Raw genomic sequence first — 17,534 nt, 5'->3', positions numbered from 1 at the left:
GTAAGTCTTTCTTGGTGAAGCAATCAGAATACTGATTTCTATTCTCATGAAAGCTCCTTAAACTTTGTTTTCTTTCCAGTTTCCAAACACAGTATTGAAGGTGAAAGCTTCTTAATCTGCATAACTATTCCAGAATATTGCCTTGTCATTGCAACTGTGCCATCAGAACATTATCTTAATGAAACTTAAACTCCCAACTATTAGTCAATGTAATCCTTTTCAGTTTTTGCAAATCTATAGCTGGTTGCTTCTAGTCATCAATGATGTTCAGAAAATACTTGTCTATACTACCGGCCTATACAGTTTACACAGAGATCAAAATAGCCGCCACGTTCGTGATATTTTTGCATTCATCCAGTTCCTAGCTGTATTTGTTCTGTGAGTGAGTCCACTATTTTTCTTCATTTTCTGTAGTGTTTTAAAGTATGCTGTCATTGAAAAGTGGGACTTAAGCTACTTTCTTTGCAGTGGTTGCAGCTGTCATTTCTAACACACTTTTGATGCAGTCTTTCACTAATGTCTCAGCAACTTTTTATGATTTTTTAGCTTTAGCAACACCAACTGCTTTTCAAAACCATCTATGAAGTGCTTATGTTTCAATAGGAATATGTGTAGTTTCACAGATTGCCAACAATTATGACTAAGAAACTAAATCACATATATGGAAGACAATGTTTTATTTCTTTGAAATTTATTTTTTGTTATTTTGTTTAGTGTTACCACTACATTCTGATAAGGTATACCTTGTCCTGACCAAAATTAAGGAAAAAAAAGTGAAGCTTATACTGCTGGCAATAAACTAAACATTAAAAATAGCTACTATTTGTATTTTTAGTAGAGATGGGGTTTTGCCATGTCGGCCAGGCTGATGTCAGACTCCTGGCCTCAAGTGATCCGCCCTCTTCAGCCTCCCAAAGTGCTGGGATTACAGATGTGAGCCACCATGCCTGGCCTTTATAACAAATTTTGAAGTGTACAAGAGAATATTATTAACTGTAGGCATAATGTATAGCAGATCTTGATAACTGTTTTTTGTCATACTGTGAGTTCAACATTATCAAACTAGCCAAGTCCTATTAAATGATATGAGTTCACTGATTCTGTGCTTGGATATTATAGCAAAGCCAGATTACTGTTAAAATTTCTAAATGCTTGCTCTTCATTTCTATACTTATCCCATCACAAACTTGTAGCAAACTATCAGCGAACTGGCTTCGGTCCACAAACCACGCATTGATTTTTGCACCTGGAAACATACACCAGAATATTTATAGCAACACTGTTTGCAAAAGCAAAAATTGGAAACGTCCCAAATGTCCATTTAGAGTAGAATGGATAAATGCATTGTGGTATACTCATGTGATGATTTACTATATAGTAGAGAAAATAAATAAAGCATTCTTGTATCTATTAACATAGATGAGTCTTATAAACACAATGTTCAGGAAAAAAAATCAAGTCAGAGAAGAATGTATTACAGTAGTATTTTATTTATATAAAGATTCAAAAGAGAAACAACTAAACAGTTAATTGTTACTAATCATAGATATGTGGTAAAACTCAAAGAAATGCAAGAAGGTATTATCACAGAATAGAAATTACCCCAGGGAGTGGAGATTCAACCAAGTTCAGGTACCAGGGCACTCCAAAATTACTGTATATGCTCTACTTTATAACCTGGGTATTGGGCATATGGATATTCATTTCATTGTTATTAAACTCAACACATATTAAATATTCTTTTGCATATATATTTTATGATAAAATTACCAAAATTATAAGTAGGCAAGACTTTTAAAAAATATTTTTGAAATACATTTAAAAACATGTGAATAGCCTAGCACAAATATAGAAATTTGATCATGACAATATAAAAACCTGGTTTTTAAGGTGTCCAGGGATAAAAATAAAATAAAATGCCTATATTCTGTGAGTTTGCCAGAACAACTGTAGAACAAGTAAAGCAGAACAGTCAAGGTCAGATGACTATCAGTATAAATAAATAAGGGCGACTTGTTGTACTGGATATTAATTAAACTCTAAAACTATGATAATTAAAGCACTATCATACTGGTTTGAGAAATGAAGAGTAGAGCAATGAAACAACGTAAAAGCTCTGAAACACAACCTGATATTTGTACGTTTCTAATATAAGATTATATGATGTAAGTATAATGCATGCTTATAATATGTTATTGTAATATATATAAGGGGGAAACTGATAAGTACTGCTGGATACTGTTATGAATATTTGTTGGGAATGAAAAATTGTAAGTGAAATATTCCAAAAATTTTAAAAAAACACAAAAAGGACAACTATCTATTTAATCTTGGGATAAGGAAAACTTTCTAAAAATAAAAGCAAAGTAAGAAACTATAAAAGGAAGTAATGACAGATTTGATGAAAGTTAAACATTTAAAAAATACATAGGACTATATCAGAATTATTACAAATCAAGCAGCCTATTGACATTATTTTCTGTATTACAAATACAGATTTAACTCCCTAAAATGCAAAAGACTTCATAAATTAAGATGAAAATTTCTCAAACCTCATTAAAAATGACAAAGAAAATCAAATAGCATAATTTCACAAAAACTGAGATTTGGGGGAGTATAGCGGTTAGAATGAAGATCACGTTGCTATCTTTAAAGGGCCCAAAAAGTTGTTTAAATAAAATAGAAGTTTCTTTCTCATATAACAACACCAAAGTCTCTGGTCTAGGTTGGATGGCATTTGTGTTATTTGGGGATTCAGACTGCTTCTATCTTTCCACTTTGCTATCTCCTAGGGCAGCCATTGACAATTTTTTTTTGTAAAGAGCCAGATTATAAATACTGTAGAATTTGGGGGTCATATGGTTTCTGTTGCAGTTACTCTACTCTGCAATTGTAGAATTAAAGCAGCTATAAACAACACATAAACAAATGGTTATAGCTATCTTCCTATAAAACTTTTGTAAATTTGGTTTAATTAACTAAAAGTACATAAATTTTTGGTGTACAAAATGATGTTTTAATATATTCATACACTGTAGAATGGCTAGGTCAAGCTACTTCATATATGTATTATTTCAGTAATTTTTTTGTTGTAAGCTTTATGATACTGGTTTGAGAAATGAAGAATAGTTAAAATCTACTTAAAATCTATTCTCAGCAATTTTTAAGAGTACAACATACTGTTACTAACTATAGTCCCCCAATGTACCTGTATTCTTCCTGTATAACTAAAATGTTGTATCCTTTGGCAAATATTTCCCCAATCCTTTTATTCCCCACCACCTTAGTCTCTGGCAATCACCATTTTGCTGTCTGTTTCTGAGTTTGACATTGTTAGAGTCCACACAGAAGTGTGATCTGTGACAGGTGTCTTTCTGTGCCTGGGTGATTTCACTTAACACAATGTCCTCCAAGTTCACCTATGTTGTTGCAAAATAAAATTTTAATTTTTAAGGCCAAATAGCATTCAATTGTGTATATATTCAACATTTTCCTTATCTACTCATTGATTGATGGACACTTAGGTTAATTACATGTCTTGGCTATTGTGAATAGTGCTGCAATGAATATGGGTGTATTTTGGAGGGATCTCATATATTTGATACAATTCCAATAAGAAAAATAAAACAAAAATCAAACATTAATAGCCATAAGTATTCCTAAGGCCTGCAACATACTGATTCATATTCTTTGAATATATACACAGTAGTCAGATTGACGGATCATATGGTAGCTCTATTTTTAATTTTTTTGAGGAACCTCCATACTGTTTTCCATAATGGCTGTGCTAATTTACATTCTCACCAACTGTGTACAAGGGTTCCCTTTTCTTCTCATTGTCTTTCATCTTGATATTGATAATAGCCAACTGACAAGTGTAAGGGGATATCTCATTGTGGTTTTAATCTGCATTTCCCTGATGATTAGTGCCACAATTTGAGTGTGCCCCCCAAAATTCATGTGTTGAACACTTAATCCATAATGCAACAAGTGTTGAGAAATGGGAACTTTTAGAGACGTTTAAGTCCTGAGGGATCTGTCCTCATAACTGAATTAATGTTACTATCATGGGAGTGGGCCATTATCTCTAGAGTGGGTTTGTTAGAAACGTGAGTTCACAGCTCTCTCACTATGTGTCTTGTGTGCTTTCTTGTCTTTCCACCCTCCACCATGCGATGATGCAGCAAAAGCCCTTCACCAGATGCCAGCATCTTGATATTAGACTTTTGAACCTCCAAAATTGTGAGAAATAACTTTCTTTATAAATTATCTAGTCTGTGGTATTCTGTTATGGCCACACAAAACAGACTAAGACAATTAGTAATGTTGAACATTTTTTCATATGCCCCATTGGCCATGTGTATGTCTTTTTTTTTTTTTTTTAGAAATGTCTATTCTGGTCCTTTGCCCATTTGGGCGTTTACTTGTTTTTGTTTTGTTTTCTTTGCCATTGAGTTGTTTGAGTTCCTTACATATTTTGGATATTAACCCCTTACAAATGTAAAGCTTGCAAATATATTCTCCCATTCTGCAGGTTGTCTCTTTACTCTGTTGATTGTGTCCTTGGCTGTGCAGCACTTTTTAGTCTGATATAATTCCTCTTGTATATTTTTGCTTTTGTTACCTGTGCTTTTATAGCCACATCCAAAAAAAAAAAAAATTGCCCAGAAAAATGTCATGGAGCTTTTCCCCTATGTTTTCTTCTGGTAGTTTTATAGTTTCAGGTCTTACATTTAAGTCTTTAATCCATGTTGAGTTGACTTTTGTAAATGGTATGAGATGAGGGTTAAATTTCATTCTTCTGCATGTGAACATTCAGTTTTCCCCAGCACCATTTATTGAGGAGACTGCTCTTTTCCCATTTTGTGTTCTTGGCATCTTTAATGAAAATCAATTGATTCTAAGTGTATGTATTTATTTCTGGGCTCTTTATGCTGTCCCATTGGTCTATGTGCTTATTTGTATGCCCATACCATAATGTTTTGATTACTAGAGCTTTGTAGTAGATTTTAAAATCAGGTAGTGTGATGCCTCCAGCTTTGTTGTTTGTCCCACAAAACTATTTACAAGACAGACAATTTGGTAGTTTAACAGCTTTTGCTCTAAGGCCTTATCTTGTTCTGTTAGGTTGAGGCCTAATCAGAGGCACACCATACTCTAGCTTGCAGGAAGGAGTGAGCATGGAAGATTTCATGCACAATGTCTGAAGGCCTAGGCACCTAAGTAGCAAACATCACTTCTAATCCCATTCCCTTGGTGCCAACTTAGTTCTATGGCTTCACTGAGCTGCAAATATGGCTGGGAATATGATCTTCACCTCCGAAGTGCCCAGATACAAATCTTTTGCTGTGGAAGGAGGGAGGTCATATGTCCGGGAACTACTGGATATCTTTGCCAAACTAGTATTCAACAAATTCAAAGTAACTTTACAATTTTATAATAAACAATATAAATAAATATTACTAAAGAACAAAAGTTATAATATTCAGTGTTGTTATTATACCATTTCTAGTGGTTACAGTAGTAATATTTATAACAAATGATTGTTACAATATTAGTATGTGTCCAACACCAAAGTACATGATTTATAGACTTTTTTATTCCTAACACAACCTCAAGGTTTGTGCACATTTATTGTCACCACTTTCCAAATGAGTATCTTTTTAATGAATTTAAAGACTAATGTGGCCGGGCGCGGTGGCTCACGCCTGTAATCCCAGAACTTTGGAAGCCCGAAGTGGGTGGATCACAAGGTCAGGAGATCGAGACCATCCTGGCTAACACAGCAAAATCCTGTCTCTACTGAAAATACAAAAAATTAGCCAGGCGCGGTGGCAGGCGCCTGTAGTCTCAGCTACTTGGGAGGCTGAGGCAGGAGAATGGCGTGAACCCACAAGGTGGAGCTTGCAGTGAGCCGAGATCGTACCACTGCACTCCAGCCTGGGCGACAGAGCAAGACTCCGTCTCAAAACAAAACAAAAAAAAAGACCAATATATGCAATTAGTAACTGTTTGATCCATAGTTCAACACCAGACAGTCCTATTTTAAAGCTTATGCTCTTCACTACTAGATAATAAAAATATGAACACTTTTATGAAGAGTGAATGTGTTTGCTTTTCCACTTGAATAAGAGATTATTGAAGGCACTCTCTATTATTAATTTTGGTTCTTGAGCACATGGCCTGGTCTATATTAGATACATTTAGAATAAATTAATGAAGAAATGAACGATTATATAAATTTAAAAACGTTATGTGATTGCTAAAGTTCACCTAGAGAATAGCAACCATGTCAGGCCTTCCTAACTTCAGCTTTCTATTTTCTATGCCAGGCTGTTCTAATATCTGCAACCAGACTCCTTGTTTCAGGACAATAGGCATATGTCTGTGTTGTTCCTTGCCAGAAGCAGAATGGCACCAAGACTAATTACACTGATTTGAGCCTCCTGGTGAGAGGTGAAGCCAGCTGGACTTCCTGGGTCCAGAGGGGACTTGGAGAACTTTTTTGTCTAGCAAGAGGTTTGTAAAATGCACCAATCAGTGTTCTGTAAAAACACGTCAATCAGCGCTCTGTAGCTAGCTAAAGGTTTATAAATGGACCAATCTGTGCTCTGTAAAATGGACCAATCAGCGCTCTCTAAAATGGACCTATCAGCAGGACAGGGACAGAGACAAATAAGGGAATAAAAGCTGGCCACCCCCCAGCAAGCAGTGGCAACCCACTAGGGTCCCCTTCCATGCTGTGGAAGCTTGTTCTTTCGCTCTTCACAATAAATCTTGCTGCTGCTCACTCTTTGGGTCCATGCCATCTTTAAGAGCTATGACACTCACTGTGAAGGTCCGTGACTCCATTCTTAAAGTCCGTGAGACCACGAACCCACCAGAAGGAACCAGCTCCAGACACATTAGGACTAAGACCTTGATCTGCCTTCTTTGTGGGCAAGCTATGTCATATCTCTGATCCTAATGTTTTTTGCTTCGTTTTATAAAATAAGTAAAAATAATGTATATCACACAAGGTTGATGTCATGGACTGAATATTCCTGTCCTTCTCAAATTTATATGTTAAAATCCTTCCCAAATTTATATGTTAAAGTCCCAGTGTGATGGTATTTGGAGATGGGGACTTCAGGACATAATTAATATTAGAATAGGTGATACAGTGGGGCTCTCATGATGAGATTAATTGCTTTATAAGAAGAAGAAGAAGAGATTTCTCTCTCTCTCTCTTTCTCTCTCTCCCCCCCCTCCCCTATTCCACATACAGAAAAAAAGCCCTGTGAGGACATAGCAAGAAGGCAACTATTAGCAAGCCAGGAAGAGGGCCCTCACCAGAACTCAATTCTGCTAGCACCCTGATTTTGTACTTATAGTCCCAAGAACCAAGCGAAATAAAATTCTGTTGCTTAAGCCATCCAGTCTCTAGTATTTTGTTATAGCAACCTGAGCTAATTAAGATAGGTGGTACTAAGGGTTAAATGAGATAAGTATAAAATGTTTAGTACATTTCCCAGTACATCATAAAACCTCAGTACATGAAGTTCTTATTATCCTGGGCATTGAATGGTGTGTCTAGCACTTGGTACCCACTAATAGTAAGCACACAGTAGTCCACTTGTTATCTTTCTATGTCATCTCCAACTGTTTACCACCTCCTTGCTCTCCAACCACATTGGCCTACCTGAAGTTTCCAGAAGATACAGAGCTTGTTGCTGTTGTCAGGCTTGTACCTGCTGTGCTCGCCACAGAAGGCCTCTTCTCCCTATTTGCTCAGGTCTCTTAAGTGTCATTCTCTTAGAGTGGCCTTCTTAATTAACCTACCCCAAATAACCCTAATCACTCTGTCACCTCATCCTTCTTCATTTCTTTTCATTAAGTAGTCACTGACATTTTGAGTAATAGATTTAGTTATTTTTGTGGTATCCCTCTTGCTTACCAGAATAAGGTCCATGAGGGCAGGGAATATCCCAAGTGCTGAGAAGAGTACCTAGCCTATAGTATCATTAAACCTATTTTTGAGTGATTGAATGAAAGGAGTTTTATAAGAAAATGCTTCTAGCAAGGAACAAACTATGTAGAAACACATGTATATATGTTAGCATTTTGGAGGGAATGCTTGCCATTCATATATAAAAATTAAGATAAAGGTTTTTAGTCTCTCCTTTCTTATTGTGCTGACATCATCCGTTTTGTGTAAATAATACATTCATTAAATGTATTATTCCATCTCATCAAAAATCAAACAACTCAACTTCCAAATTAAGTATATCAACTCTCAAAGCGATGAAACATTGATATAAGTTTTTGGAGACTGACTTCCTAACAAATTAGTACCAGATTATCATAGTCTTTTTGTAAAAACAAAATGCAGTTCCTAAAACATATAATTTTTGAAACTTTTTATAAATTTAAGCATTATATTCTATATACCTCTTCAACTGTCTTTATCTGGAGAGATTGTATTTGTTTTTATTTAATCATATTGCTTTTAGGCAGATAGGAAGTGATTAATAATTAAAAATTAATTTCCATAAAGTGTTGGTATCTTTAGTTACACACATGCCACAATGATAATCAATGTGGTGAGTAATGTTTAGGTACTGTGCTCCAGAGAACAATTCAATCAATTGCCCAAACTGGTGTTTCCTGTTATGCATGAACTTGGGGAACTATAATTTTCTGAATAATTCAACTTAAAGTAAAGCAAAATGAAATGTGTGAGTAATTAAAGAAAATGTTCTTCTGCTAATATTTATTCTGATAAATCATTTCAGTTCGATGTTTGATTTTGCAGACACATCCATAATATCATTGAATTAGTAAAATATAATAACTCTAAAAAAGCTCATAGAAGTGATTATTGCCTCTACATTTTCTAGTAAGATGTTAATTTTTTTAGATAACTGTAATGCACTGTGAATATAATTTCTTCTACAAGTTACTTTTGCTGCTTCTAAAATATTAGTGGTAGCAGTGTTTGCATACTTTCTGTATAAAGACTGATTTGATGTCATCTCTCAATCACAAAAAAAAAAGTCAAACCAAAACAGAAAGGTCTTCATTTAATCAACTAATACAATTATTACCAATTCTATAGAATTAGATATTTAAATCAGAGCTAGCTGCAACAAGTTATACGAGCTTTGCCGTTTTATGAACATAATTTGACTAAGCAGTTATGAGATCTGTAAAGAACACGTCTTATCTGGGTGTAGCTGGGGACGTCTTTGTTCAGAAGTACACAGAATTGTATAAACCTGTCCAGAGCCTCAAATATATCCAGTAAGGCTCATTTTCTACATATGTGAGATCTTATTCTCTGTATAAGATCTTAACTGGGTAGTGCAAAATTTGACATAATATTATATCATTAATGAAGAAATAAACAGAAAAGAAGAGAATGAATCTCAAATTCATTGAGTACCTACCAAGAATGAAAATAAAAACATTTGAAAGTGGTATGTGGCCTGAGATGTAACACAATTTGAGAAGAAATTTAGGGAATATTATAAGCATTTGCTGATTTGTACACTTGAAATATTGTTTCAAAAAATCCCCTTTTTATTTCCCTGAATGCATGCTCCTCTGAAGAGAATAACTTTCCCTGTGTTATTGGATTACTTAGTTTTCATTTCAAGTTTAAATGTGATGTTTTATGTTGTTTGGGCCATTTTTAAGCCTGATTTATTTTATTTTTAAATAGAACAGAAAGCATTGACTCAGAAATATTTCCTTAGAAAGGGGGACAATGATAGTCTTTCCAGGTTGGTAACCAAAATCTATTCCTAGTCTTCAGAAAATGGTAACATTAACAGTCTATATAAAAGCCACATAGAATAAAGAATATTTTATTTATTTAATTTATTTTAATGAATTAATTTTTATTATTTTATTATTTTGTTTTGAGTCAGAGTCTCACTCTATTGCCCAGGCTGGAGTGCAGTGGTATGATCAAAGCTCATTGCAGCCTCAACTGCCTAGATTCAAGCAATTCCCCCACTTCAGCCTCCTGAGTAGCTGGGATCTCAGACGTGTGCCACCATGACTAAAAAAATTTAAAAAAAAATTATTTGTAGAGACGAAGTCTCACTATATTGCCCAGGCTGGTCTTGAACTCCTCGGCTAAATCAATCCTCCTGCCTTGGCTTCCCAGAGTGCTGAGATTAAGGTGTGAGCACCTGCCCTAAGAATATTTTAACTAGTTAATTTGTTTAAATATTTATCCAGTCTCTAATATATTTAGAACAGATCCATTGGCTAATTAATTGATTCAGTCATTTACCAAGCATCTGAAGTATTCAGAACAGATCCTGAGGCTCTTTATTATAGCTGTAGTCCAGTTGTAAAGAGGACAGAGGACCCACATACATCAGTTTTAAAGACAAGGAACCACACCTCTTACATACCACATAATTTAAGAGAAAGTGATCAGATGGAGATTTGTATTAATGTCCTGGCACCATGTTCCTTATTTGACATAATCAGGTGGTTCCTTGACTTGTCAGGTGGCTTTATATGATCCTCTGTCTTGAACCTAAGATAGAAGGGAGATTGGTCACTGGCTATACACTTTATGCCTATTCCTCTACACGCCTCTGAGATAAATATTTTTAACACTGTTATTTAACTAAACTGAACATGTCCAGGATGAGACAGCAAGTAACAGGGTATCAGAATTAAAACTTGAGTCTATGTGACTCTAATGACTTTCCCCTAGATCTTATTAAGGATTATTTAAGTAGAGAGGTAGTTTCTTAGAGAGATTGGAAATTCCTTGGGGCCTGATGTGTTGCATTGAATCTAATAGGTGGATCTTCTGTTGTTTGCTATAGAGAATACTTCTGAAAGGCATGTGGAATATCTGGGGCAGGGATCGGGGCAATGGGTGTGGTGGCTGCTCAGGTCTAGTTCTATATAAAGATATTTTTCTCATAAGAGCATTGCCATAGAGTAAGGCATTTACTGGAGACAGGGATGCAGGAGTATATGTGAATTACATATAACATTGTGTGTGCATGTGTGTGTGTATGTTTATATTGCTAGGAGTGAGATGATGGTCTTTTGCAGTAGAGAACAAAAAAGAAAGATACCAATTTTGAGGAAAATGTAATGAATTATTCTGTTTTATATATATATATATATATATATATTTTTTTTTTTTAGAGGCAGTGTCTCACTATATTGCCCAGGCTGGTCTCAAACTCCTAGGTCCAAGAGACCCTTTCACTTCAGCCTTCCACAGTGCTTAATTTACAGAGTGAGCCACCAAGTCAAGCCTCAGTTATATCTTAAGACTAGCCTGCTCACTGGTAGACGGTTAGGTTTAGATATGCACATTTAGGAGGCAACGATAAAAGTAGCTGCTCCTATTGTACATACAATCACTGAATGAATGTATATAAAGAAATAGATACAAGAGGGTTAAATACCCAGTCAGGAGGAAAATGTAAAACCCACTAAGGAGATGAGAAAGGAAAAAAATCAGTAGAAAGAAGACTATTGTTAGTTTATATTTAATGGTCTAACCTTTTTTTTTACGTCTAAGGAAGAATAGTTGTCAAAATGAGGGAAACTCTAAAGCTAAAGACACATTCAGATTGATTTTCAAAGCTTCATTTTCTCAAATGATACTGGGGTCAAATTTTCATAGTATCTACTCAGACAACAACAGTAACAAATAAAAAGCTGTTTTGTCTCTGAGCATTAAAAAAACGTAAAAATGTTCCTACTATCCTCTAAGTTTCTTGAAGACAGAAATTGTATCTCCTTAATGTCTTTGTTTCCTAAATGTCTGGTACATGTGATGAATTGATTTTACACCTTCATAGAAAGAAGCAATAACCTCCACTTACAGGTTGGCATTTAGGGGCATAGTTCAGGTTGCATCAGCATCATAACTGGGTCAAAGTTAAGAACACAGTTTTCATCTCATGTGTGTTTTTAAATCAAAAGTGAAAACTAAAGGGAATAACGACAATCTTCTATTTTATTTTTCTAATGACTTTTATATTTTAACTGCTATTTAATGGATATGATATTATTGAAAACATTCTGATTATCCTTAATAATGTACTTTTTTTTTTTTTTTTTTGAGACGGATTCTTGCTCTGTGCCCCAGGCTGGAGTGCAGTGGCGCGATCTCGGCTCACTGAAAGCTCCGCCCCCCGGGTTTACGCCATTCTCCTGCCTCAGCTTCCCGAGTAGCTGGGACTACTGGCGCCCGCCACCGCGCCCGGCTAATTTTTTTGTGTTTTTAGTAGAGACGGGGTTTCACCGTGTTAGCCAGGATGATCTCGATCTCCTGACCTCGTGTTCCGCCCTCCTCGGCCTCCCAAAGTGCTGGGATTACAGGCTTGAGCCACTGTGCCCGGCCAATAATGTACATTTTTAAAGGTCAGTAGTGATCTTTATCTAAGGCAATAAAGATTATGGAACAAACTATTGTAATTATATTCAAAATAGAATATGAAATATTAGGCATTTAACAATTTTTCCCACTATTTTTTATTTGCTTACAGTGACTACATTCATTCAATAAAAATCAAGGTGTTAACAGGGGTGCATTCCTCTGAAGAAGCCCGAAAAATCATTTTCCTTCCCTTTTTTAGCTTCCAGGGTCTTCCTCCATTTTTTGGCTCCATTCCTAATAGTCTATCTAGCTATTTCACCCTTCAGGCAGAGTGGGATTATAAAAAGGAAGGTAATTCCTATTCCCTAGTAGGAAGGAACTCTCTACTAGCTAGGTAAATAACACTTATATAAAATTTAATAGAATGTTAGTTAAATAATAACACCAAATGTATCTCAGCAGTATATGACTGCATTCTTAGTGGGCATAATATTCATAAAATGTCCTGAGTTCTTAGGAAGGAAAATCACTGTGGCCTATCAAAATTATGAAGCCTAATGTACATGCAGAATTTTAAACTTGTGCCTAAATTCTTCTCATTATGTAGCAAAATCTGATTTCTCTGTGCTATACAAATAAGCTCTATAAAATGTGATCAGGAAATCAATAGGAGAATGTAAAAAATAGTTGATTTGTTGAGTGATAGGATTCTGGATCATAAAAGATTTGTTCTAGTCTTGATATTGTAAGTCTTGAGTTCATACTTGGCTTGTGTAGTAGTGTTTATAAATGACCTGTATACTTTGACTTCATTTAGAAAAGATAAGTGAACTCTGCTATATCCTCATGTGAAACCCAGGAACTAATTTGTATACGTGTTCATTCTAGAAGTGTTCATTCATTTATGCATTTAGTCGTATACACATTTATCCTTACTTATCCATTGATGTTATTCAGACACAGATGGTCTGGTGGCAGCACGGACAGGCACTTGTCTTCAGAATGCTAGCCACCTAGAAAAGCCCTCCAGGACTGTACTCAGAGTCCAAAAGAGTTGTTTTTCAAGTTACATAGTTGTGTCTTAAAGTAATTCACATACTAATGAAAAATCATGCACCATGGAATAGAGGGAATTACATAGTAAATCTTTTTCCTTAGTTATATTTTATATATTTTAGAGTGATCATAGTTTTCCGTGAGAATTTGCCTAGTTGTGAGACCTTGTAGATACTAATTAACTCATGCTGTGTGATGATCCTGTATAAGCTGTATAAAGAAAGCTTAAATCAATACGTACGTTCTGAAGAAAAAATATATATATATATCTGTACAGTACACAAAGAGAAAAAAACAAACCCAAAAAGAGTTCCTTAAAATCACTAGTAACTAAGTGGTTTGAAAGAATTAATAGAGTTTCTTACAGACCTAATTAATAAAGACATTACCTATCCCTATATTGAAAAGATGGACATGGTTTCTAGTTCTGTTTCAAGTTGATTTATGTGGGGAGAGTGTGATGACATTTATGTGCTAAATACTTAGTACTTTTAATTCAATTTACCATTTAATCTATAAATGCAAACCATGTTAAAGGATGGTTGACAAAAATAAACTTGAAAGCCAGCATTAACCTCCCAAACCAGCTGAAGGTGCTCAAAAGACAATAAGAGTAAAATTTCATTATACAGACTTCAAGTGGGTTTTTAAAAAATCTATAGACTTTCCAACTAAAATGATGAATGCTGTTCTGATTCTAATTGACAAGTGTTATATATAAAAGAGTTCTTGCCTTCATTCTTATCAAAACTGTGGGGATTTCCAACGATAGGACAATATTATGTGGGTGGAAACTTCTCAGAAGAATAGAGAACTTATCAGTATTTACTTAGGTTCTATTACATTCAGAGCCATAAAAGAAACTACACTCATAAATTTATAGACAGTCAAGGATATTGCCTCTTCCCCAAAGAGGCTAGATATTAAAGGAGTAGAGTGAATGAGCTCAAATCATGAAGTGGTTTCAATATTGGAAGAGTTTTCCCCCTTCATATTTCAACTTGTAACTAATATGAAGAATCGCTGGCTAGCTAACTTTGAGGGTTTGGCAGAAGAAAACAGTCTTAACCACTTTTTCTTACAAATGTTATTTTTCTTCTATAATTAGTACTTAATGATAATATCCACCCTTTAATGAGTTACTGTAGGTTAATGATTACCACACTTGTTCAAATATATTTAGGATTTCAACTTTGCAGATAAAGAGAGGTTTATACAGGTTAAGAATCTTGCCCAAAATCACACAAAAGGAGCAAGACGTAAGCCTGTTTTTTTCTTAGCTTCCTATTTCTGCTGTCACAAATTACCACAAACTGAGTGTTGTGAACAACACAAATCTATTATTTTACAGCTCGAGGTCAGAGGTCCAAAATGGGTTTTACTGGGCTAAAATCAAGGTGTCAACGGGGGTGCATTCCTCTGAAGAAGCCAGGAAAATCTTTTTCCTTCCCTTTTTCAGCTTCCAGGGTCTTCCTCCAATCTTTGGCTCCATTCCGCCATCTTCCTTCTTCAAAGCTCACACTTTCATTACCCAACCTCAGCTTCTGCTATTACATCTCCTTTTCTGACTCTTCTTCCTCTCTTTTTTATCCTTTAAGGATCCTTGCGATTATATCAGGCCCACTTAGATAATCCAGGACAATCTCCTCTATTTCAAGTCAAAGGAATGATTCACATTCAGAGCAGGATGACATGAAATGTAATCACGCTACTCAGATCAGTAACCATTTAGAACTTTTACATTGTTTATTTTTGGAATTTTCAGTTTAATATTTTTAGACTACAGTTGACTGGTGGTTAACTGCAACTGTAGAAAATGAAACCTCGGATAAGGGAAGACTGTTGTGTTTAATATTAATACGTCAATACAATATAGTAGAGAAAAAATATAATCACAGAGATTAATGATTAAGATTAATGATAACTATAATATTTACAGTAGTGTAATGTAATAGAAATAGCTTTGAATCTGGAAAAATTCTGGCTCCATCATTTACTAACTGTATAACCTCAGATAAATATCTTAGTGTCGTCTCTTTAGAGTTGATGTGGTGAGTTACAAGGAATGTTGTTCCTCAGAACGAATGGAAACATTTAAATACTTAGCTGGTAGGTGTTCTACAAATACTTGTTCCTTCTTCATTTTCAGAAAATAACAAAGATAGAGAAGGCAGACAAAATAATATAGTACATGTTGTATTTAGATGTTATAAGTAATGTCTAATAATAATTAAATTTACAAAAAGTATTTTCTAAATATATTAAACATTTTGTGGGCCTTATTTTTATTTTACAAATAATATTCTGTGGCTCAATGTGCTCTTTTTGTTCCTCCTCTGATATTCAATGTCTGCTTTTTTTTTTTTTCTATAATGCCTCTTTAGGAATCTGAATTAATTCATTAGCTTGATGGCTCTTTTTAATTCCATTTTAGGAACTTAATTTTTTAGCATGTAATTTTCTGTATTGTTGTTTGCTGTTATAGGTGCACAACTAGTACTTTTATGAAAAATAAATCCTGCATCAGCCTTTTAAAAATCATTTACAAAATAAATCCCAACCTCACATTTTCGGAAAGTTATGATATAAAGTATCACCTCTGCCTCCTCATTCCCTCACTTTGATCCCATTCTCAGAGGGAACTCCTAGCTGCTGGGTTTTAATTCTTTTTCTTTAGAATGTTACCTTGTAATTCTTGATCACATTCTTGGCAACTTTTTAAACAATTGTTGACTCCTGATATGAAAATCTAGGATCTGGCCAATCTAACTACACCATCTTTCCTTGCCCCTCCTTTCAATATTTGACATTTATACTTTAAATTTTGTTCTTCTATTGTTTACTTTTACAATTTAAAATAATATGGGTAAGGATTCATTTATTTTTTTTCAACAGAGTCTAAACTCCTACTTTCCAGAGAAGATATTAATGCTCCTTCTTGTTTCCTCAACTTTTCATTTCTTCAGCAGCTTAACTTTGGTCAGGTGTCAAGTTTGTTTACATTTACAGTTTTCCTATAACCACCTCCAACTATTCTTTTTATGAATACATTAACTTTTGTTGTTGTTGTTGTTGAGATGGAATTTTGCTCTTGTTGCCCAGGCTGGCGTGCAATGGCATGATCTCGGCTCACCACAAACTCCACCTCCCGGGTTCCAGTGATTCTCCTGCCTCAAGTAGCTGGGATTACAGGCATGCACCACCATGCCCGGCTAATTTTGTATTTTTAGTAGAGATGAGGTTTCTCCATGTTGGTCAGGCTGATCTTGAACTCCCAACCTCAGGTGATCAGCCTGCCTCAGTCTCTGAAAGTGCTGGGATTACAGGCGTGAGTCACCGTGCCTGGACATGTTGACTTTAAAGTTGGAAATGTATGAACAACGTTGCAAAACCACAGATATTATTCGATGCTGAGTCACATAGTGTACTATGTTCTTTGAAGTAGTTTCACTCTCAGGAAACCTAGGACATTCATGGGAACAAGCTCACCATGTGAAAATGGATTCTCTCTCTTTTTTTTTAACTCAATTCCTTGAAATCATTTCAAATTTACATTTTCTTTAGATTTATATTTACTTACTATAATGCCATTCCAAATTTACTTGCATTTGCTTTTTTTGATTTTGAAAGTTTCATGCAGATTTGTTTTTATCCTGAAATGTCAAATTGTCTTTCATTTTGTTTCCTGCACTACATTTGCCTTTATCTTATCTTCAGTTTTTTACCCCCTCAAAGTTTTATATTGTCTCAGATTTTTCCCCTTTGGAAATGTCCTTCATGGAGCTCTCTATATTGTTCCTTCTTCATTCAGAATGTGTGACCTCTTTAATCTTGCTATGCAGCTGTCATTCTCCAAATCCCCTCAATTTATTTTTTTGGATGAGAGTCTTATTTTATTTGACTCAGTGTAATTTTGCCTATGTATTATTGTTTTAACTTTCATGGAGTCTATCAGATTGTATATTAGTAATGTGAGAGATTACAGATTGATTTATCTTATACCTATGACTGCTTTCTAATTCCTCTCATTTAGATCATGGGACATGTGGCTGCCCTTATTTCTGAAATAGTGTACAGGAAAACACCAGGAAACGAACATTCCAGAATCATGACTGCTAGGTTCAAAAGG

The 17,534-nt window shown here is 35.0% G+C and overlaps 1 protein-coding gene across 3 annotated transcripts in view; it reads left to right on the top strand.

The window, feature by feature from the left end:
* LOC105483565 (hepatocyte nuclear factor 4 gamma) overlaps positions 1–17,534 on the top strand; it is a 156,524-nt gene that overhangs the window by 33,760 nt on the left and 105,230 nt on the right. The gene's annotated exons all lie outside the window — the stretch shown is intronic.

Source organism: Macaca nemestrina, chromosome 8, assembly GCF_043159975.1.
Source record: "Macaca nemestrina isolate mMacNem1 chromosome 8, mMacNem.hap1, whole genome shotgun sequence".
In the NCBI taxonomy this organism is placed as follows: domain Eukaryota; kingdom Metazoa; phylum Chordata; class Mammalia; order Primates; family Cercopithecidae; genus Macaca; species Macaca nemestrina.
This window is presented reverse-complemented; position numbering and strand designations above follow the sequence as displayed.